Genomic DNA, 25,831 nt, shown 5'->3' on the forward strand with positions numbered 1-25,831 from the left:
GCGTGTACACTACCATCTACCAATAACTTTGTCTTCACCCAGCAAAGTTTTGTGATTACATGCCGATGTCTGTAGCTAACTTTGATGACTTGCTGAATCATATATCATCACTGATTCAATGTCTGAACACAGCTATATAACCATGTAGTACAATAGAACAAAAATAAGACTAGTTTATTTAAATTCTAGTTACAAGAAAAGGCTGATTAAACTATGCAACCAGTAGGGGGTAATTCACACTTGAATATAATGCCTCCCAGAGTGTAATGACTGCTTGCATTATGTAAAAGGTGGTGAATATTCACACCAAAGCTTAGCACTATACAGACTTCCTACAATATTGCCTAAACCAAGGACTTGGGGATGAGGATGCGAGATCAGCCATTCAGCAACCAACACCATTAGTAATCTACCCTTTATTGAACCTTTTTGTTTTATATCCAGTAATGCCAGTTGGTTTAGGCAATATTGTAGGAAGTCTGTATAGTTCTCATTGTAGTCATTATACTTTGGTCTGCACAAAGAGCTCCTAGTGTTTGATCAGGCGCAGACAACGTTATTACCAGTGGAAGGCAACTCAGTCTTAAGCTGGTGTCACACTAAGCGACAGCGACAACGACGTCGCTGTTACGTCACCATTTTCGGTGACGTAACAGCGACCTTGTAAGTCGCTGTTATGATCGCTGCTTAGCTGTCAAACACAGCAGAAGCAGCGATCATAACGTCGCTGTGCTACATGTGCAGAGAGCAGGGAGCCGCGCTTAGCGCTGGCTCCTTGCTCTCCTGCAGCACACATCGGGTTAATTAACCCGATGTGTGCTGCAGCTACATGTCACAGTTCAGAGAGCAGGGAGCCGCGCACACTGCTTAGCGCTGGCTCCTTGCTCTCCTTGCTACAGTATACATCGGGTTAATTACCCGATGCATACTGCAGCCACATGTCACAGTGCAGGAGCCGGCGCTGGCAGCAAGAGCGGAGGCCGGTAACCAGCGTAAACATCGGGTAACTAGGGAAAGGTCTTCCCTTGGTTACCCGATGTTTACGCTGGTTACAGCTTACCGCAGCTGCCAGTGCCGGCTCCTGATCGCTTCATTTCGTCGCTCTCTCGCTGTCACACACAGCGATGTGTGTGTCACAGCGGGAGAGTGACGACCAAAAAATGAAGCTGGACATTCAGCAACGACCGGCGACCTCACAGCAGGGGCCAGGTCGTTGCTGGATGTCACACACAGCGACAGCGACGGGACGTCGCTGCAACGTCACAGAAAATGGTGACGTAGCAGCGACGTCGTTGTCGTCGTCGTTATGTGTGACACCAGCTTTAGGGCCAAGAAATACAGTAGTCGAATGAGTATGCATGAGGGACTGTTTTCCAGAATTTTTCCTTTTCCAGTCTGGATGAGTGAATTGGCATGAAGGATAAATCTGAGTAGATAAAATGTCAATGAATAATCTTTGCTAAACAATGTTTGCAAGCTACTTAAATACTTAGTGCCTCTCAGCCATAGGGTCCTTGCCACAGGGGTGCCAGCAGTGGAGTTACAGTACCCCTCTCATTACTTCCCCTCTTTTCCAGACCTGAAAGGAATCTATTCAGGAGAAGAGGGGCATTAATATTCTCCCTGGCCTCCCACAATCTCTCCTTAGGACCAAAGCCCTTCCTATCAATTAAAAGTAAGGTCCTACCTCTAACCTTCCTCACGACCAGGATGTTTTTTTACCTCGAAGGTGTGTCCAGAGCTGACTGATGAGGGCATCATACCAAAGTGAAGAAGACTGAAAAGCCAAAAGGCGCTAATAGGGTACTAACGTTATAAACGTTTGTAGGAAAAAATTAGATATGCTCACCTAATACAGTTGTGAAAATAGTCACAAATACTATTGAAATCGTGTAGGTTACAGGTGATGTAGGCACCATGAGGAGTTGGTGTAAAAAATTCAAATAGATGTACATATATGATTTATCTGAGGAAGGTGATGTGATCTCTGAAACACGTATTAAAATCACAATTTAACCATTATTGCTGGCCATCTTCTGACAACAGCACAGGAATCTACTTCTATTTGAATGTTTGAGGGCATCAGAGCAGTTCAGAACCACAGCTTTGAGGAGAGACACTGGGAAAGAATTGGAAATAGTGAGGCATGGAGCTTCAGCTTTTAGGAGACATCATTGAAACGACTGATGACTTCAAAAGGAGCGATGTAGCAAGGACCCAATTTGTAAGAAGGCACCTTAAGATGGACGTATTTTAATAAGAGCCATACCTTGACTCCAGGCTGAAAACTAAGTGAGTCCAAAGGCCCCGTTACACGTAACGACGTATGTAACGATATATCACCGGGGTCACGGATTCCGTGACGCACATCCGGCATCGTTAGCGACATCGTTGCGTGTGACAGCAAGGAACGACCGTTAACGATGGAAAATACTCACCTTATCGTCCATCGTTGACACGTCATTCCTTTTCAAAAAATCATTGATTGTTGAGTACGCAGGTTGTTTGTCGTTCCCGAGGCAGCACACATCGCTACGTGTGACACCTCAGGAACGACAAACTGCAGCTTACCTGTGGCCGCTGGCAATGCGGAAGGAAGGAGGTGGGCGGGATGTTTCATCCTGCTCATCTCCGCCCCTCCGCTTCTATTAAGCGGCAGCTTAGTGACGCCGCACGAACCACCCCCTTAGAAAGGAGGTGGTTTGCCGGACACAGCGACGTCGCTAGGCAGGTAAGTCCGTGTGACGGCTCCTAACGATATTGTGTGCTACGGGCAGCGATTTGCCCGTGGCGCACAAACGACAGGGGCGGGTGCTTACACCAGCGATATCGCTAGCGATATCGCTGCGTGCAACACACCCTTTAATGTCTCCTATCTTCATGCCTTTTCATCTGCTCAGATGATTTCACTACTGTGGCTTGGGTGTCCTCCTAGATTTTGGAGAAACTCTTAGCGAGGTCGTCTGACAAAGGAATGTCGAAAGAAATGCTCACAGGAAAAGTGATATTGGGCTGATGCCAATACAAAATGAAGAATGGAGAACTGTCCGAAGCAGTGCCCACATGGTTGTTGTATGAGAACTCCGCCCAAGGCAAAAATTGGACCCAGTCACTGTGGTGAGAAATAACAAAAAGTGCTGCAGGAAATTGGTAAATACATAGTTAACCTGTTCCACTTGAACATTAGACTGTGGATGGTAGGCAGAAGAGACGTGCAAGGACACATTCAGCAGTTTGCAGATAGCCTTCCAGAACCGGGAAGTAAATTGGACGTCTTTGTCAATTATGATGTGGAGCCGCAGGCCGTGCAGTCAAAAGATATGCTGAATGAACTTCTCAGCGAGTAATGGAGCAGATGGAAAACCAGATAAGGGAGTAAACTAGGCCATTTTAGAAAAACTATCCACTTCCACCCAGATGACAGAGCAACCAGAGGACACTGCAAGGTCTGTGATGAAGTCATCACGATATGATGCAAGGGAGTAGATTTCACAGGTAGTGGTAATAGTCGCCCAGAGGGAAACTTTTTTGGGTACTTAGGGTATTGAAGGCATATGGTGGAAATGAAGTCCACAATGTCTTATCTCAGAGTTGACCACCAATAATGCCGCAAAATGAGAAGAGTTGTCTTCTTCTGTCTGACGTAACCTGCAAGCTTAGAAGAGTGACCCCACTGCAGCACTACCCTCCTGTACACCTCTGCGACAAAAGTCTTTCCAGGTGGTATCTGAAACATGCCTACTGCAGCCACTGTGAGAATTTTGGAGAGCTTGATGATGTGTTGAGGCTCCTCCTCTTAGTCAGCAGACGAAAAGAACCTACAGAGCGTGTCTTGATGTTCTTGTCAGCTGGCCAGAAACGGTGAACAAAGTTGAAGCGGGTAAAGAACAGCAACCAACGGACCTGGCAAGGGTTTCAGTCTCTGTGCTGACTGCAGGTAGGGCAAGTTCTTGTGGTCGGTGTAGATGACGGGATTAACAGCCCCTTCCAGCAGGTAATGCCACTCCTCGAGAGACATCTTAATCTGCAACAACTCTCTGTTGCCAATTGAATAGTTGCATTCAGAAGCGGAAAAGGCTTCAGAAAAGAAACCTCAGGTTACCATCCACCCAGTAGGAGACTTCTGTGTGAGGAATACCCTGGCCCCAGAAGAAGAAGCATCCACCTCCAAGAAGAACTGTTTACCAATCTCGGGTCTATGCAGTACCCGGTGCTGTTGAGAAGACCTGCGTCAGCCTCCTGAGTCCATACCTTCAGATTAGCACCCCTGCGGATCATGGCAGTGATTGGGATTTTTCAGGACGAGAAGTGAGGTATAAACTGACAGTAGTAATTAGCAAATCCAAGAAACCACTGGATGGCTTCACACTGTCAGGACGAGGCACCTGAGGATCGCAGACATCTTCTCAAGATCCATCATCAACCTGGTATCTGAGATTATGTAGGGGGTCTCTTCTTCTTGTGTATTGCCTTACTGGTTTCTTCATTAATAGTCTTTATATGGGTCCATAGTTCCTCAAGCTTTCTTTCATCCATGTCCAGTGATGTATATCGGTTGTTCAGACCAGTTCAAAAAACCTCAGGTATTTTGGTCAAATAGAAGTTACAAACTGCTTGCTGTCTAGCAGGTTTGCGCAGCTTGACTTTAATATTTATGGATGTCAGAAGTTCATGATCATTCCACAGTCAGGTCCTGGCCTTGTTTTCATGGTGATGATAGACGACCTCCATCTTTGGTGAACACATATTTAGTCAATCTGATTCTTATAAGCCTCATTCAGTGATGTCCATGTGTAAAGTCTTTGTTTGTGTTTTGGAAGAATGTGTGTATGATGGACATTTGATTTGTCATACAAAAGTCAACGAATCATCCTCCAGCCTCATTTTAATCACTAAGCCTTAAGTTTCCAACAACGGTTCTGTGGTTACCTAGGCTAATTTTGGCATTCAAATCTCTTGTAATAATGGGTAAATATTGTTTTGGAGATTTCCTCATGAATTTCATCGTAGAATAGCTCAACATCCTCCTCTTCTGCGTCTGTTATGGATGAGTAGACTTTTATGACTGTGACATTGATTGGTGCTCTTTGTAGTCATATTGAGATGACTCTATTATTGACTGCTTCAGATGAGAATAAAAGCAACACCATTTTGTCTTTGGTTGCTGTTGCCATAATTGTAGACCCAATGTTCCTTTGACTGGAAATGTCCAGATTAAATCCATCATTGTTTGTTAATTCCTAGTAAGTCGAGTACTGATCTGTTCATTTCGGATTTGAGAATGTCGAGTTTGTCTTGATTCATAGTTCATACTTCATTACTTTCCAAATTCTGAAACTGATGATATCTCTGCAGCTTTTGATCTTCCCTTTTGACCAAAAGACATCAACACCAAGACAACCTTGTGGTTTTCATCTTGGTGCGTTATAAGAATTGATCATACTCAGGTCAACCATCAGCTCTTCCCCGGTAGCTTGTTGAGTGCCTTACGACCTAGGGCATATCTTCCAGCACCATATCGAAGTTGTTTAGTTGTAGTCCTCATCAAAATTTCTTGCCATAATAGAGAAGAAAATTGCCAGGCTTTTCTTCCACACAGTAATGTGGCACTTCTGAAGGTGCCATAGTGAATCAGCATTGTATGTTGTGAAAACAATCGGCCTCATCATGCAATGTCGTGCTGACAACCCTGGACAGTACGCTTTGTCTGGCACCTCAGTTGAAATCTGACTACTTGGATTGTCCCTGCTTGCAAAATAGACTGCCAACGGCATAACTTTTGTCATGTAAAACTGTTGAAGGCTCTTTACCTCCCTCGTTTCCACCTTCAGCCACAGATCGTCATGACGATTATATGATCAGCCTGGAAGCTTAAGGTATTTACGACATGGGTGATGGTTCATCTACAGAAAACAAAATGCAGAGAAAGACAATCTTTTGTCATATTGGCAGGAAAACTTCCAAAGCAGGTTTTAAGTGCTACGTTAATGCTAGAAAAATGAAAAGCATATTGCCAGAATCCCTGTGTCGTGCAGAACCCAGCGCACCGTTTCGCTTAACGGGGAGATCGCCGGTATCTCGACAAATTAGTACTGGCCAATAACATCGTACTAGAGGCGTCGTGTTTGGTGTCTATGTAAATGTAAAATCAAGATATAAAATATGACGCTAATATCTTTCTCCTGAGTGGCCCAGGGGCAAAGATATGTGGAAAGCCAGAATTAAGAAACTTTGGGAGAATCTCAGCACAGCCCACAAGAGATTGTAAAATGATGTCACAGAGTAAGGGGGGCTAGCTAGGGCATAAGAGACAGCTCCTTTTTGGGGGGAGTCAGTCAGTACTTGGAGGGTATCATGAAGGGTGTTGCTGGCCGTTCTTCTACCATCTTCTTCTCTTGGAGTCCCTCCCTCCCTAAGTAGACGCCACTTCTATGGCACAAGCTTAGTAAGTTTCACGTTTTATACCTTTTATTTTATGTAACTGTCTATACTGCAATTGTATTGTTCCCTTTTGTAAATTCTTGTATATTTTTTAAACACTGCCTATTTTCGGATTAAATATATAAAAATTTAATAGTTTCTTTCCTCACACTTTATATACGAATCCAATAAACCCGAAGGGCCTTATGCTATCTGAAACGGGTCCCCAGCTATCCCGAAAAGCTGGGTGGTGGCAGCGTAATTTGTTATTGTATAGAATTAATGGAGTGCTATCATTAAGGGTACCGAGGTGTATATTTATATATTCCATTAGCGGGAATCGGTGATATATACATTTACCCTTGCTGTGAGACCTCCAATATTTGGCATTATTAGCTCAGTAGCCTCATCTTATGCATTGTCCTGCAGTACCAAAAGTGGCCTGCAGACAAGGGGGGCGCTAGAGAGTAGTCGTGGTTGTGACAAATCAGTGAACAGCTGTGGATTTCTGAGTGACTTCCCCGGCTGTTCTTGACAACTTTCTACACCACTGATACACACAAGCCCCATTGGTGCGACAAACCAGTACTGCCATAAATGAGAACATTCAGACTATAGACACCGAAATTGATATCTAGTCAAGGACTAGAACGGGTTTGTTAAATGTCTGCTTATTCACCTTATCAGAAATGTAGCATCATTATCTGTATAACATAGTGAACATTAGAATAGGAAACGCAAACATTACTGATGCAGCATACAAAGAATACCATTTGGCTTTTCCATTACAAATATACATTATCTCCATGAGGGAGCACTCAGGTTATCTGAATACTGTATATCTCCTCGTCACATGTAGTGCCCAGCAGTCTGAGTCAATATAGATACTAAAAACAGACAAATCATCGGAAACTTTTGCAGTCAGAGGGATTATATCTCCATAGCTTTAGTTCCTTAAAGATCCACTTAATTTAAAGCACAATCTGTAACTTTAACTCCTTAACCTTTGTCAGGCTGCATAATGGATGCAAAAATATCTCGACCCCTTATCTCGGAAGGGAGTGGAGATATTTTATTGAAATTTTGCCAATATATTCTGGACCAAAACTGCTGAGATGTCACGAAATTTCAGCCCTCTACGGCTTTTCTAAAAAAAAAGTTATTGCAATTTAAAAACAGAATAGTTAAAATTGTACCTATTCAGCCGGACAAAGGTTAAGAATGCAGCCTATTTTTGCTTTTGGGATTTTTTTTTTCCCCTCTTTCTTCAAGCCATAACTTTTTGTTCTATATAATAAACTTAGCTCTGGCACACTAAAGTGATCAATGAGATGATAAAAGACTCCTTGAAATGCTGAAAATTCTTTTATTAGTGCAAAAAAGGATGATAAATCGTCCGACGTTTCGACCTTATTCACAGGTCTTAATCATGGACATGGTTATCTACGATCATAGGGGGTTACAAAATAATATAAACATGTAATTAGTACAGCATATTAATCCAGTATATCGTGGTACAATAAATCATTTAACCATGATGCACATGCAAGAATTTTCCTAAAAAGCATAAAGGATGCAATTATACAAAGGGGAACAGAGAATTCCCATAAGGCCCATTTGAGAGACTATTCAAGAAAAAAATATAAAATAAAATAAAATAAAAATGAAATAACCAAAACAAAGTCAGGCACAATGGATACACACCTATATGAGTAACACGGTGGTGTGTGTTCAATTGTATCGCGTCATTGCCAATGGTACAAATGAAAAACTCGTAATCCTACATAGTCAAAAGAATGAACACACATCATATCAAAATCACAAAAACCTGATTATGAGAAAAGAACTCGATTTTCATACTGTGTCCAATATAGCAGTGTGAACATATATATGTCTCGGTACCTTATGCACTTAGAATTTCTAGTGTAGACAATGCGAGCCTATTCCAAAAGCTGGAATTGGGTAGAATCTAAAATAAATGGCATAAGAATTATTATGACACATGGGCTGTGACAAAAACATGGGCCGTGAGACCAAGAGGTAAAGATGAAACTACCTATATCCCTACACAGTGATAGGTAATGGATGTCACTCCATAATCTAGGTGAGAGGAGCTCTTATATCAAAGGATTCCCAGTCACCTCAGAAATATGAAAAATAAGATAAATGGTATGATAATGAATAGGTGGTGGGTTGTACTACCTAAAAGAGATATGGAACATAGGACACACATCAGTGACCACTGCATATTCCGATAGAAGGGAGAGGGAACGAGAAAAAAGGAGAAAAGAGAAAAGAAAAAAATCTTTTAAAAAAGGAATGAATGTCACTACCTGAGTTACTGCTGGAAAAACCCCAATGGGTGTAGTGAGGGTTGGTAGAATGCACTCACTGAAGGGTTTTCAGTTGCCTCAAATTCATGAAAAGGCAAGGGTGCCTGGAGAGAAGAGGGGGGAGTTCGTATACCGTGAACAGTACAAGATATGTGTATCGCATGTACTAGTGTAAGGATATATACAGGCTATCCATGAAAAATAGTTTTTGAAAAAAGGTAAGGAATACCTGTATTGTTATATGATAGCCACGTATTAGATTATGTTATAAGGGTGTATCCAAATAACATATTGGTGCAGCTGAAAGATTCTTAGTAGTTTCAGGGTCACAATCTCTATAGGCAAATATTGCAAAAAATTAGAAGTGTACATACATGAAAAAATAAGTGTACATACATGAAAAAATAACACCAATATAAGGTACATATAGTGTGCAGAGCGTTCCAATGATATTACCTTTATGAGCATAAGGGACTCAATCATTAAGGCCCTGTGGAAATTCAAGGGAAAAAACGTCCCAGTGGGGCTCTATGGGGAACCCTATAGGGAACATGACATAAATAATAGTATATGGGATGAATATATCAGACACCATAGTGTAGGCCAGATAACATACCTGGTGTATGCTGGTGGAGGTAAAGGGCGAACAGAGCGCTGTATAGGGACTGTGAAAGAAGGCATAAGAAACAATGGATAAAGGCTCCTGATATCGTGGCTTAGACCGGAATGAACCGGTACACATACCTCTCAGTGGTGGTGCAGGGTATCGGGTGTAGGCCCCAGGGAGGAGTGCATCCGACCGTGGCAAGAGACTTATTTATACTAGGGAGCAGTGCATTCCCCGTCCGACTTCCTGGACGGTGGAACGCAGCGTGTGGCCGGTGAAGCGCACGCCGCGCATGCGCAGTGCAACCAGTGCACCGCGCATGCGCGGGGAGCGTCACACGCGCCGATAATGTGAGGTGCTGTGGTTGGAAGACACTCGTAGGGGGGCGTGTCACAAGATGACAGTGGGGTGTAGGTGCAGGCTGGACCGTGGATTGCGTGCAGCAAAGGCGCCGCGCCTGGCTATTGGCGCAGCGCCCAAGCCGGACACAGAACACCGGCCAGTGTGTTGGAACGAGTAGACTATAAACTGTAGCGTCCATGTGAGGCAAAAGGTCGTAATGCACTTAAGGTGAACTGGAGGATACGCCACATGGTGATACTACATAGTGCAGATGTAGATGGATGACCAAAACAAGTGCCGGTTGGTGCAGGGGTCAGGTGGAGGAAAGTGCCTAAAAGAAAAAAGAAAAAGAATTAGATTGGGGTCATTCATAGAGTCATAATTCTACTGCTATTTGCCCTTATATTGGAGTTTTACAGTTATACACATAATGAACAAGATAAAATAATAAGAAACCGAGATACCTAATGGAATTAAATGACATAATTAGACCTAAGGACACCCAAGATAAATAATAATCCAATAAGACATAATGTAATCTCGTGAGAAGACATATAGACTCTTGTAAAGGAAGAATGGATCATATATAAAGGGAGTTATAAGCACATGTCATGTTCTCGATTGAGACCCCTGGGCTCCAATGTATTGAGAGTGAAAATCCAATAGGATTCTCTTTCCTTAAGGGTACGCACTCGATTGCCACCCCTTCTAGGGGGAGGAACATGTTCAAGTACTTGATACTTCAATTGGGCAATTGTATGTCCATATGTAATGAAGTGATGCGGGATGGGTAGTAGGATCTGCTTGCACCGAATTGTGGATTTATGCTTACTGATGCGGTCTCGGACATGTTGGGTAGTCTCTCCAACATATCCGAGACCGCACGGGCACTTGATCAGATAAACTACATAAGAGGATTCACAGGTGAAAAATCCCTGTATCGGAAAAACGCGACCTGACAAAGGATGGGTAAAGGTGTCACCCCTGGTGAGATTGTTACATTGCACGCAGTGATGACACGGGAAATTCCCTCTCTTAGGGGTGCCCAAAAAGGTTTGTCTCTGTACAATCTTATTAGAGCCAATGTCGGCTCTGACTAAATTGTCACGAAGATTCTGTGGTCTTTTATTACAGAACAAAGGGAGTGATTGGAACTCACTCACTTCCGGGTAGGCCTTGCTCAAAAGTGGCCAATGCCTGCATATGATGCTCCTAATTAAGGGTGAAAAAGGATGGTAGGTATTAATGCATGAAACCCGTGGAACCTTTTTGTTAATGGTAGGTCTCTGGGAAGATCTCCTATCCGCAATTTCAGGTGGATACCCTCTTTGAAGAAATTTGTTGCGCATCTCTGTGGATCTTATATTGCGTTGTAAAGGGTCCGATACAATACGTTCAACACGTTTATGTTGGGAAATGGGGAGTCCCTGTTTCGTGTGACGTGGATGACAACTTGTGTAATGTAACAGGCTATTCCGGTCAGTGGGTTTAACGTACAAATCTGTACTCAAGGTGCCAGCAGATAACATTACCAAAGTGTCCAAAAAATTGATCTCATGTGAGTCATGATGGATGGTAAAAGTCAGACCCTGTCTGAATGAATTCAGGTCAGTAAAAAATTGAAATAAGGTCACCGAGTCCCCCCTCCAAATCATGAATATGTCATCGATGTACCTTTTCCAGGTTACAGAATGTTCTAACCATAGTGGGTGATTATAAACGTAAACCTCCTCGAAGTGCGCCATATAGATATTAGCATAAGGGGGTGCTAAGTTTGAGCCCATCGCGGTCCCGCGTTTCTGAGCGTAAAATTGATCTTGGAACAAGAAGAAGTTGTTTTCGAGAACAATACGGAAAGGTCCAGGCAAAATTTGTTCTGTATCGGGGAATAAGAACTATATTTGGACAAAAACCAGTCTACAGCTTGCATCCCTTCCTGGTGTTGGATGCTAGTATACAAACTATTGACGTCAAAGGATACCAGTAGGCACCCAGGAGGTAACATCCCAACTTGTTGTAAGTGTGTCAAAAAATCAGAGGTATCCTTGAGATACGATTTGATCTCTGTTATCAGGGGAGTGAGAATTCGTTCCACCGTGATGGCAAGTGGGGACAGAACGGATTCAGTGGATGCTACAATGGGGCGTCCAGGGGGTTGGTTCATGTTTTTATGAACCTTAGGTAGCGTGTAAAATACCGGTGTTATGGGGTGTGCCTTGATGAGAAACTCCGCCAGTTTCTGGTCTATGGTGTTATTGGTAAGATAGAGGTCAACTATGTTCTTAATCAGTCCTTGTATGTGGGATGTGGGGTCACGTGGAATGGGACAATAGGTATCAGTATCACTAAGTTGGCTCAATATCTCATTGACATAATATGTTTTGTCAAGTACCACTATGGCCCCACCTTTATCCGCCGGTTTAATAACGATCTTAGGATTATTTTTCAAATCGGACATTGCCCGGCTCTCTTCTATGGTGAGGTTATGTTTTATCTTAAATTGCCCCTCATCGACCGATCTTAATGTTTGACCAATATCCCTGGAAACCAAGGCAACATAAGTTTCGATCGGATGATAAGACTTAGGTGGGTTAAAGGAGCTGGGAATTCTCAAATCCAGCTGCTTCAACCGAAACATGTTGTCGGGAGTGGATGGAGTTGTCTCAATAGGTGTGTCCCTATCCGTGCTGAAATGGGCTTTCAACCTAAGGGTCCTAAAAAACCTCCTCATCTCCTGATCCAATACAAATGTGTTAAAGGATGGAGTGGGACAAAAGGATAAACCTTTTTGCAATACACGTGACTCAGTTACAGATAGATTGTAAGAAGAGATGTTATACACTAAGTTAATACCTGAGATCGTGTCTGCACGTGGTAGGTCGGTATGGTTCCTGTGGCCCCTCTTGCTGCGCCGCGTCTTCCTTTTTGATTTGAACGTTGGCCTAAAAAACGGGCTTGTCGAGGAATAAATTGCTCTGTATCCGATCCAGACGATGAAGAATAGCGATTGTAAAAAGCTGGTCGCCTAGGGTTGTCCTCTACGAACTGCCAACGGTAGACACGATTCCTGGAATAGTCGTCCTGATCTCTTACAAACTTGGACCTCTTTCGCTCTTGTAAGGTTCTTCTGAATTCGGCTATCGTCTCCTTAGTTTTAGAGTGAATCTTATCCCAGTCCGTGCTGGGTAGAGTGTTCTGGAGTTGGAGTTCAATAGAGCTAATGTTCTGTCCCAGGTCCTCGATTTCTTTTTGTAGAAATTCAATAGTCAAAATTATGATGTCCATCGAGCATTTATTAATTATACTTTCAAATTTAAGGCAGTAATCTGGTTTGTCTGAAAAAAGTGTTGGCTTCAATGACACACGTAGTCCCCTGGGAATACGCTGTACGCGGTGGTACTCTGCCAGTGTGGCGCAGTGTAGTTCCAAAGCGGTGTGTCTTCTGAGTTCTTTCTCATAATCTCTAGATCGAACTTCTTCATTTGGTACTGATAAAAAAGTATTCGGTATAGTTACTTTGGAAAGTATGTTGCTGACTTCATCTGCGTTATACGAAAAAGTGGTAAAGGACATTGGAGATAATGGGTAAGGACACTGGAGCTCAGAAAAAATAGAGACATGTCATGTTCCCTATAGGGTTCCCCATAGAGCCCCACTGGGACGTTTTTTCCCTTGAATTTCCACAGGGCCTTAATGATTGAGTCCCTTATGCTCATAAAGGTAATATCATTGGAACGCTCTGCACACTATATGTACCTTATATTGGTGTTATTTTTTCATGTATGTACACTTATTTTTTCATGTATGTACACTTCTAATTTTTTGCAATATTTGCCTATAGAGATTGTGACCCTGAAACTACTAAGAATCTTTCAGCTGCACCAATATGTTATTTGGATACACCCTTATAACATAATCTAATACGTGGCTATCATATAACAATACAGGTATTCCTTACCTTTTTTCAAAAACTATTTTTCATGGATAGCCTGTATATATCCTTACACTAGTACATGCGATACACATATCTTGTACTGTTCACGGTATACGAACTCCCCCCTCTTCTCTCCAGGCACCCTTGCCTTTTCATGAATTTGAGGCAACTGAAAACCCTTCAGTGAGTGCATTCTACCAACCCTCACTACACCCATTGGGGTTTTTCCAGCAGTAACTCAGGTAGTGACATTCATTCCTTTTTTAAAAGATTTTTTTCTTTTCTCTTTTCTCCTTTTTTCTCGTTCCCTCTCCCTTCTATCGGAATATGCAGTGGTCACTGATGTGTGTCCTATGTTCCATATCTCTTTTAGGTAGTACAACCCACCACCTATTCATTATCATACCATTTATCTTATTTTTCATATTTCTGAGGTGACTGGGAATCCTTTGATATAAGAGCTCCTCTCACCTAGATTATGGAGTGACATCCATTACCTATCACTGTGTAGGGATATAGGTAGTTTCATCTTTACCTCTTGGTCTCACGGCCCATGTTTTTGTCACAGCCCATGTGTCATAATAATTCTTATGCCATTTATTTTAGATTCTACCCAATTCCAGCTTTTGGAATAGGCTCGCATTGTCTACACTAGAAATTCTAAGTGCATAAGGTACCGAGACATATATATGTTCACACTGCTATATTGGACACAGTATGAAAATCGAGTTCTTTTCTCATAATCAGGTTTTTGTGATTTTGATATGATGTGTGTTCATTCTTTTGACTATGTAGGATTACGAGTTTTTCATTTGTACCATTGGCAATGACGCGATACAATTGAACACACACCACCGTGTTACTCATATAGGTGTGTATCCATTGTGCCTGACTTTGTTTTGGTTATTTCATTTTTATTTTATTTTATTTTATATTTTTTTCTTGAATAGTCTCTCAAATGGGCCTTATGGGAATTCTCTGTTCCCCTTTGTATAATTGCATCCTTTATGCTTTTTAGGAAAATTCTTGCATGTGCATCATGGTTAAATGATTTATTGTACCACGATATACTGGATTAATATGCTGTACTAATTACATGTTTATATTATTTTGTAACCCCCTATGATCGTAGATAACCATGTCCATGATTAAGACCTGTGAATAAGGTCGAAACGTCGGACGATTTATCATCCTTTTTTGCACTAATAAAAGAATTTTCAGCATTTCAAGGAGTCTTTTATCATCTCATTGATCACTTTAGTGTGCCAGAGCTAAGTTTATTATATTGACTTCAATTTTTTCTGAGCACCTACTGCGTACACAGTGAGCCAGACATATTCTATTACAACACATAACTTTTTGTTCTGTCAACAAAGTTGTATGAAAGCTTGTTCTTTGCAGGGCGAGTTGTACTTGAGCAACTGTGTTCATTTTAACACATAAAGTGAGGGAAAAATGAAAAAAAATTCTAAATGTCGTGAAATGGTGAAAAAATACAATTTTCTCATTTTTCTTGAACTGACAAAATAATTTTACAGATCATTCTAATTATGGTTATACCAAACTTGTTTGGTATATTTTCTATTTTAATGGTGAAAAAAACCCTCTGAACTTTAAAATGTAGTTTGCGCTCCAATTTTCCAAGACCCATAACATTTATTTTCCATCAATTAATCTGCTTGACGGCTTGTTTTTTTGTGTGGTGAGTTTCTTTTGGAGTTCATGTTATGTTTTCATCAATTTTTCTTTTTTTTTTGTTAGAGGACAGTGTTTTTTTTCCCCCTGTACATTGGCAATATGAATTAAATAATATTATATTTTGATAGATTGGACTTTTATGGATGCAGAGATACTCAATACATAGATAGAAACAGTTCTTTATTTCTAAAGGGAGATAAAAAAATTCATTTTATATATATATATATATTTATATGTCGCGGGCGGAGGAGGGGACGCTGCGCTCACCCACTGCTCGGGTCCGGCTGCTGCTGCTGCTCGGTGGTGGCTCGAGCGGTGGGCCGGATCCCGGGGACTCGAGCGGCGTTCCTCGCCCGTGAGTGAAAGGGGGGTGGTTTGGTTTAGGGATATTGTCCGTGATGCCACCCACGGTTGTGGTGAGATTGGTGACACCACCGCTGCTCTGGATGGGGATCCCGGGAGCGATGACAGGGAGCAGCTTGGATGTTGTTTCTCCCCTCCGTGGGTAGGGATGTTGGTTGTCCCGGGGCCCGGTGAGGGAGGTAGTGATGTATGGCAGGCGGGTTACGGGGCCTGGTGAGGTGCAGGGTCGCGGGGGCAGCGCTGTGCCGTACGGCACGGTGGTACTCACTCAGCCAATGACGAATGCAAAGTCTCCGGTAAAACAAACGGCTGCATGGACGGGTCCCACAGACGGCTGCGGTGTTTCTCCTCCCGGCAGGTTGATGGTGACTGCCTTTCCCTGCACCTGTGTTGTGTTACGGTTCCTATGGCTTTCCACCGGTAACCCGCTCCCCAGCTTGGATGGAGGCTGAGGGAGCCCCTTTTGCCCGCAGACTCTGGCCCTGGGAACTGTAGCCTTGGCGGTGACTGTGTTTCCCTCTACGGTTTGAGCAGTTGCCTTCAATCGGGTCTTGACTGCTGGGAAACCCCGGAGGTTCCCTTCGCTAACGGATTTGACAAATTTAACGGCGACTCCTAGCCTTGTCGGGGTCCGTAAGCTCTGCCGGATGGTGCTGGCTTCTCTTTACTCTCCGATCCGGTACCGCCGGGCCACCGCCCGTCCACGGTCCATACAGTTTGCTCCAATTAGCCTCTCCTGCAGACGGTCACCACCGTGTGCAACCTTTTTGTTCCGTCCGGGCCACACACCCGGACGCCGTCAGACTGCTCCTCTACCACTTCACTTCCTCTCCCTACAAACTCCAAACTCATCTCTCACTCTCTTCCCGCCTCCAGGACTGTGAACTCCTCGGTGGGCGGGGCCAACCGCCTGGCCCACCCCCTGGTGTGGACATCAGCCCCTGGAGGAAGGCAACAAGGAAGGCTTCGATGTGCCTAACCAGGGTGTGGGGTGTGTTGGTGTAGTTCTGTGACGACCTGGCTTATCCAGGGCGCCACATATATATATATATATATATATATATATATTTATATTTAAAATATATATATAATTATTTATTTTTTTTAATCTTTTGTTTTTACTTGTGAACCTGTGATCATTTGTGTGCTTGGGCTATATACAGGAATAGTTTTGTTATATATAGTAGTAATCACAGTCTCTTTTGCTATATATGGTAGTAATTACAGTCTCTTATGACAACCAGTCTGTGGATGATTAGAGCAATACGCCATTTATATAACTTTATTAAATGTATCTTCTGTATATCATATGTGTGTTTCTTACAAATAATATAATCAGCATTTCTCTCCTTTACATGCTCCAGTGCTGGCTCTTTGTTGCTGTTTCAGTGTTTACAGGCTGCAGTGGTGATGTAAAATCTGTAGCACATGTGACTGCTGCAGCCAATCACTGAGCTCAACAGCTGACTAAACTGGCATCAGTGTTGAGCTCAATGATTGGCTGCACTACAGAAATTACATCACAAAAGTTGCATTTATAACTGGACATATCAGGGCACAAATGTAAACAATTTAACCAGCCCCATTTTCCAACATTAAAAATAAAGAGATAAAAAAATAGACATATTTAGTATTGTTGTATCCATAAAAGCCTGATCTATCAAAATGTAAGATTAAGTATATAGACAAAAACATCAAATTTGAATTGGGGGTTTTCAATTGCCACATATCCCAAAAGAATGTAATAAAAATCAGTCAATACCATAAGTACCCCAAATTGATATCAATAACACCATCAGCTCATCACATAAAAACAAACAATCCTTAAATAACTGTATTGATGGAAAATAAACATTTAACGGGTTTCAGATAATGGCGACACAAACAAAACATTTTTCATTACAAGTTTTGATTTTTAGTCAGCTCTTAAATACAAAAAATGATATCTTAATCATTTTTTGCATTGATGGAGTTGTACCAATTTGGAGAATCATGTTTCCGGACTATATTTACCATACAATGAGTATCGTAAAAGCAAAACCCAAAAAACAATGGACGATTTTTTTTTCACCATTTTATCCCTCTTGGAATGGTGTCATTTAAAATTCCAACTAGTCTCACAAAAATCAGGTCCTCATATGGTTATATCAATGGAAAAATAAATATTATGGCTCTGAAGAAAGAAGGGGAGGGAAAAATGTAATATAAAATGGAAAATTGCCCGCGGAGGCAACAGGTTAATATATACGGTAATAAAACATATTTCTTAAACGAAAATCTTATTTTTGGGGGATTGTGGGGAGGGAGAGTGAGCACTTTATTTCACTTTTTTTTTTCTTCATTCTTTGTTTACATATTGTATTTTGAGATCAATACATATATACCAGTGTCGGACTGGCTACCGGAGGAATCTCCAGTAATTCCAGGCCTGGATTCAGTTACCTGCATTGCACTCTGGAGCTCTCACCTGAGCTCCAGAGTGCAGCCTAGACTGCACCGTGAGCGCTGAGAAATTGATTCCCCGGCGATTGCGGTTCAGTTCATGACAGCTGAAGACATGCCTGGCTGATCTCTGGTTCTCTCACCTGAACTCCGGATTGCACCCCGGCCTGTCCGCAGCTGTTATGAACTGAACCGCAATCGCCGGGGAATCAATCACTCGGCGCTCACGGTGCAGTAATGCAAACTTTAAGATCAGACCAGGCTGCAGCTGAGAGCTCCGGAGTGCAAAGCAGGTAACTGAATCCAGGCCTGGAATTTCAAGAGATTCCTCCGGTAGCCAGTCTGACGCTGACATATACAATGGGTATATATATGGACATTGATATATACACATAGGTTTCGGTCTCTGACGACACTGATGAAAATTGTAAAAACAATAATGAAACATATAAATATACGAATATATATATATATATATATATATATATTTATATATACACACAGGGGTTGGACAAAATAATGCACACACCTGGAAACATCAACAAAAGTTAGTTTAATATGGTGTAGGTCCACCTTTTTCGGCGATTACAGCCTCAATTCTCCAAGGTATGGATTCATGCAAGGTGTGAATTGTTTCCAAAGGAATTTTAGCCCATTCTACAGTTAAAACACCCTCCGTTGTCTAACTTGAATCTCTAAAATCGACCATAAATGCTCAATAATGTTTAGGTCCGGGGATTGTGGGGGCCAGATGAGATGCTCAACTTCATTAGAATGTTCCTCGTGCCATGCTTTAACGATTCTAGCTGTATGAATTGGTGCATTATCATCCTGAAAGATGGCGTTCCCCTCCGGGAACAGTGCTTGAACCATGAGATGCACTTGGTCGCCCAAAATGCCTAAATAATCTCGGCTGTTAATTCTTCCATGGAGGGATATCATTGGCCCAGCGGATCCCCACGAAATAGCACCCCAGATCATCACAGAACCTCTGCCATGTTTTACGGTTGGGAGAAGGCAGTCTGGATGGAATGCTTCTTTCGGCTGTCTCCAAACGTACACTCGGCCGGAGGTCGGAATTAGGGTAAACGATGATTCGTCTGAGAATATCACGTTTCCACTGCTTGAGGGACCAATTCTGGAGGTTTCTATACCACTCTAAATGCTTGGACACATTTGTCATTGAGAGCAGCGGTTTTCGAATTGCAGCTCTTCCGTGAAATCTAGATTTGTGCAGCTCCCGACAAACAGTTTTCATGGAAACTGGGTTCTGTAGGTGTTCATTGAGCTCAGCAGTGATTTTCGGAGCCGTGGTCTTGCGATGCTCTCTCACAATTCACTTTAGAGTCCGACGGTCTCTCTCAGTCAACTTCGACTTTCGGCCGGACCTGTGCTGCAGACGTTTTTCCTTCTCTTTCAAACGCAGTCAGTACTTTGGAGATAGTACCTCTTGACACGCCAAGCATTCGGGCACTTTCTGTTACACTAGCGCCTGCCATATGAACACCAATAATTTGGCCTCTGAAAATCCGAGAGGTCTGCCATTGTTATCAGGTTCTCATCAATGTTCTTTCAATTCTGCAAAACAAACAGTTAATTTACATACACAAATCACATAACAAAAATAAACTACATATGTCACGGTTTGCATGTTTACAACATGTTCGAAGATTAGACTGCCAGGACCCAACCACCACCTTCTCCCCCCTAGAAAGACACCACACCGTTCTTTATAAGTTAAATTGCTTTTATTTTCACTTATTCACTTTTGGAGAGGCATAGGGAAAAACACTCTCATCTTTTACTTTGGCATAAATTTTTGGTCGCAGCTTTCAAATTAGTCATTACCAGCCAACACCACGGGGTTTTGGGAAATTTTCCGCCACCGGCCGTCCGGTGCGGGTATTTCACCACCATTTTTCCTACCCCTTCCGCTGCTGCGACTTAACCAGAAACACTCCACAAAACTCATAAAACCAAGGGGAGGGAGGGTGGGAAACAGGTCCGGGTCCAGGAACAGAGAGACCGGAAGCTGGGCAGTGCCGTGACATATATCTCGGAGGCGGGGCTAAGAGCAGGTCATACCACAGGAGCAGGGGTATCTGGTGAGTGTCTTTTTAGGGGGAGAACCTCCTAAAATTACCATAGAGGGCCTGCAGTCAGGTGGCAGCATCTCAAATTTTGGCTGCAGTGCCCCTTAGACTGCCAGGACCCAACCACCACCTTCTCCCCCCTAGAAAGACACCACACCGTTCTTTATAAGTTAAATTGCTTTTATTTTCACTTATTCACTTTTGGAGAGGCATAGGGAAAAACACTCTCATCTTTTACTTTGGCATAAATTTTTGGTCGCAGCTTTCAAATTAGGCATTACCAGCCAACACCACGGGGTTTTGGGAAATTTTCCGCCACCGGCCGTCCGGTGCGGGTATTTCACCACCATTTTTCCTACCCCTTCCGCCAAGGAGCAGCACAGCGCTAGCAAGCTGCGACCCCCCCCAAAACCACAGAACCTCAGCCATCTCCTCACCATTCTCACTACCAAACCTCCGAAACAGCATCATTTAAGATGTACTCGCTCCCTCATCGGGACAGCAAAGTTAATACCTTCCAGCTGGCGGTACCACACCAACAAATTTTTTTTTTTTTTTTTATATTTTACAAAATCAACTTAGGTAGGCACTGGTTGCCCGTGCGCCAAGGACAGCTCCGTAACACATCCTTCCTTAGATACGTTCCAATATGAGCTGAAAATCACCTCTGGCTGGCCCATCTTCCATTTAGAAAATAACAGGGAAAGTTGTACATCTCCGACCGGATGAGGGTACGGGGCGGAGCGCAGCTAGGTGGCAGGGGACCAGATCTGTGACACCTACTTGGGTCGCCAAGTCAACTGTGGAGGGCGGCTCACCAATCCTGAACACCTCAGGTAGCGCACTCAGCTCAACCAGCTCCCGGCAACTTCTCCAATCACATCCAGGTCAATGGAAACCAAGGACCAACCGCCAGGGCGAGGATCAGCATTTCCCGCTGCCCGAAAAGTATGGGCATGACCTAAGCTCGAAACCTAGGCCGACTTACATCTGAAAAGGAAAACATTGTCAGAAAGGAAAAACTCTCGAAATCAGCAAAATTCTCTTAACCAGCAGACCCCCTTCCCCTTGGGGTTGATTTGGCAAAAACTCACGTTTTCTTTTTTTTTTTTTATTAATACACAAATCTGGAACGTATGTAATGTTACGCTAGCCTATATGACAGTCAGTAGCCTCTTGCGCTTCTACTAGTGGCGGTTTATAAAACAAACTTGGTACGGACGTTCCTCAAAATGCATTTGCGTTGCCAACCCCATCCCATTGAAACCACGCTCATACACACTTGCCCCAAAGCTTCAGCAGCACCCCAGTTCCGGGGGGGAAGGGAGGGGTGTTTACATCCCAGGTACTGCAGCTGGCGCACCCACAATAAACAACCATCACCAAGTTACCGCCAAGAAATTGTCCGCCAAATATGGGAAACAATCTTCATGGTTAAAAGATGCTCCCCGTCATCCCTGTTCGTCTAAGGGCTATCACTAACACCTTAGGCATACCAACCAGGTGTGGGGGAAAAAGATCCCAAAACTGTGAGGGAAGACAGGCTTGGCTAAATAGCCCTAGTCCTTTCTTCAGCCTGTATGACTAAGCTTTAAGATCAAAACCAAAATGGGCGTAACCACCCGGCCCGGTACCTTATTAGGTCGACAAACAGCCAGGAGTAGTAGGCCTCCTGACATCCACCCACCTGCCGCTAATCCACTACCCATTCCATACCGTGGGTCCCACTAGGCCTTGGTCGCGCAGGTCCAGTTACATAGTTACATAGTTACTTAGGTTGAAAAAAGACCTAGGTCCATCTAGTTCAACCTTCCTCCACCAGTTCTACATTTAGTCACTAAGTCATTTATAACCAACAATGTTTTGTGTACTGAGGAAATCATCCAGCCCTTTTTTAAAAGCTGTTATAGTATCTGCCATTACTACCTCTTGTGGTAGTGTATTCCACAGTCTGACCGCTCTAACTGTAAAGAACCCTTTCCTATTTAGGTGTCGGAATCGCTTTTCTTCCACTCGCAGTGAGTGTTCCCTGGTCCTTAGTACTGTCTTTGGAAGAAATAAGTCATGTGCCAGTCCTTTATATTGACCACACATGTATTTATACATATAAATGAGATCTCCTCTGAGACGTCTTTTTTTCTAAGCTAAACAAATCTAACTTTTTCAACCTGTCATCATATGGGAGGCCTTCCATTCCTTGTAATAGTCTAGTTGCCCGCCTTTGAACTGACTTTAACTTCTGAATGTCCTTTTTAAAATGTGGAGCCCAAAACTGGATCCCGTATTCCAGATGTGGCCTTACAAGTGATTTATAGAGGGGTAACAATACGTTGGGATCACGGGATCTAATCTCTCTTTTTATACACCCTAAAATCTTGTTTGCTTTAGCAGCTGCTGCTTGACATTGAGTGCTGCTGCTCAGCTTATTTGTAATGAGAATACCCAAGTCCTTCTCCTGTTCTGTAGTCCCGAGTTTACTTCCATTTAATGTATACGCAGCTATAGGATTACTCCGTCCTAGGTGCATTACTTTACATTTATCAACATTAAATCTCATTTGCCAAGTATCTGCCCATTCTGACATCTTATCCAGATCTTTTTGTAATATTGTACTATCCAGGTCAGTTTTTAATATCCTACATAGTTTGGTGTCATCGGCAAAGACTGACACTGTACTATCAATCCCATCCACAAGGTCATTAATAAAGAGAGTAAAAAGAATCGGTCCAAGCACAGATCCCTGCGGCACCCCACTGCTGACTATAGCCCATTTAGAGAATGTACCATTTATGACTACTCTTTGTTTCCTATCTTTTAGCCAATTCCTTACCCAGTTGCATATTGTGTCCCCTAGTCCTTGCTTCTGGAGCTTTAGTATAAGGCTATTATGTGGTACAGTATCAAATGCCTTTGCAAAGTCCAAATAAATCACATCAGCTGCATTACCAATATCCAGGTTTGACCTTACCCCCTCATAGAACCCCAACAGGTTGGTTAGACACGACTTATCTTTCATGAATCCATGCTGTTTGTCAGTTATCATATTATTTTCTGCAATATATTTTTGCATGTCATCCCTTAAAATGCCCTCAAAAACTTTGCATACTACTGATGTCAGGCTTACTGGACGGTAGTTGCCTGGATCTACCCTCTTACCTTTCTTAAATATCGGTACCACATCAGCAATCCTCCAATCCTGAGGCACCAACCCTGTTACAAGTGAGTCTAAAAAGATGAGATACAGCGGTCTGTCAATTACGGAGCTCAATTCCCTCAATATTCGTGGATGAATGCCATCTGGCCCTGGGGATTTGTCAATGTTTAATTTACTCAGACGTAGGCGTACTTCATCTTGTGTTAAATTAATTATATCGGGTGGTGGACTTTGATTTTTCACTTGTTGAATGATCCCTGGTACAGTCAGTTCCTTGGTGAATACAGATGAGAAATGCCTATTTAATATCTCAGTCTTTTGTTTGTCCTCTATAACTAACTTGTTATTATATTTTAAGGGGCCGATACTATCCTTTGTTTTCCTTTTGGCATTAATGTATTTATAAAAGATTTTGGGATTTATTTTAATGTCATTGGCGATTTTTGTTTCAGTAGCTAATTTTGCTTGTTTGATTTCTTTTTTACATTTCCTATTGATATCTTTCTACTCCTGCAATGCTATTTCTGTATTCTCAGCCTTTAAGATTTTAAATGCCCTTTGTTTTTGTTTTATTATACTTTGTACAGTCTTATTTATCCATAGTGGTTTCTTTTTATTCCTGGACATTTTATTACCAGAGGGTATACGTTTTTTACAGGACTCTAGTAGTATATCCTTAAACTTACCCCATTTATGTTCGGTATCCCCAGTTACCATGACTTTGTCCCAATCTACACATTTAAGCTCTTCCCTTAATTTGTTGAAATCAGCTTTCCTAAAATTCCAGGTTTTAGCATTCCCCCTTTGAAATGTTCTATTGAATATTATGTTGAAGCTTACCATATTATGATCACTGGTGCCCAAGTGCTCCCGGACCTGTAGATCTGAAATTGTATCCGGTCTATTTGACAGGACCAGATCTAGCAAATTATCTCCCCTGGTCGGTTCACCTACCATCTGAGAGAGGAAATGGTCTTGAATGGTAGATAAGAATTTACAGCTTTTAGCAGAACCAGAAGATTCTATGTCCCACTGAATGTCTGGATAGTTGAAATCCCCCATAATAAGAACCCGATTATTATTATTAGCTGCCTTTTCAATTTGTTCCAGCATTTCACCCTCTATTTGTTCAGGTATGTTAAGAGGCTTATAGCAAACTCCAATTAGCATTTTTCCATTATTCCCCTCCCCATGTACATTTACCCATACTGACGCTACATTGTTGCTGTTCCCCTCAATGTCATCATACAACACAGGTTTTAGGTTAGATTTAATAAATATACACACCCCACCACCTTTTTGGCCTTTCCTGTCCTTCCTAAATGTACTATAACCCTGTATGTTTGTCACCCAGTCATGGCTTTCATCCAGCCAGGTTTCCGTAAAGCCCACCACATCATAATCCATGGTTGACATAAGAGTCTCCAATTCATTCATTTTGTTTGCAAGACTTCTTGCATTGCCAGTAGACATTTAATCCTATTAACACCTTTATTACTCCTAGCCTCCCTACGTTCCTTGTATGTCCCATCCCCCCTTAATCCTTCATTGACCCCTGCCGTCTCCCTGTCTCTATTTGCTCTATCTATCCCCTTATTTGCTCCACTTCTCCCTCCCCCCCGATCCTAGTTTAAAAGCTCCTCCATCCGTCTGACCATTTTCTCCCCCAGCACAGCTGCACCTTCCCCATTGAGGTGCAGCCTGTCCCTACCGTAGAGCCTGTAGCCGACTGAGAAGTCGGGCCAGTTCTCCATGAACCCGAACCCTTCCTTCCTGCACCAATTTCTAAGCCACATATTTATCTCCCTAAGCTCCCGCTGTCTTTCTAGTGACGCTCGTGGCACCGGTAGTATTTCTGAAAACACCACCTTGGAGGTCCTGGACTTCAGCTTCTCTCCTAGTTCCCTGTAATCATTTTTAAGGACCTTCCACCTGCCTCTAACTTTGTCATTAGTACCAATGTGCACCATGACCGCTGGGTTTTCCCCAGCCCCACCCAGCAATCTGTCTATCCGATCCGCAATATGCCGAACCCGAGCACCCGGCAGACAACACACTTTTCGGCATTCACGGTCTCGGCGACAGATGACCCTGTCTGTCCGCCTAATTATAGAGTCCCCTACCACCAACATCTGTCTGGGCTTTGCTGCACTCCTATTTCCCTCCTTCCTACAGCAGTTGTTTTCCTGGTTGCTAGGAGCAACATCCTGCTGTAGTGACCCTAGTCCAGGCCCTTCATTTCTAATATCAGCCAAACAGGCATATTTACTAGGTTGTGCCAGGTCAGGACTAGGCTCCCTGACACTTTTCCCCCTACCTCTTCTTCTAACTGTTACCCAGCTACCTACCTCTGGGTCCTGATCTTCCCCACTTCCACCCTCCTCCATATCACTGGCCCCAGCCAGAGAAAGCTCAGTGAGCTCTAAACTCCTCTCCAGGTTTGCA

Source organism: Anomaloglossus baeobatrachus, chromosome 3 (genome assembly GCF_048569485.1).
Source record: "Anomaloglossus baeobatrachus isolate aAnoBae1 chromosome 3, aAnoBae1.hap1, whole genome shotgun sequence".
In the NCBI taxonomy this organism is placed as follows: domain Eukaryota; kingdom Metazoa; phylum Chordata; class Amphibia; order Anura; family Aromobatidae; genus Anomaloglossus; species Anomaloglossus baeobatrachus.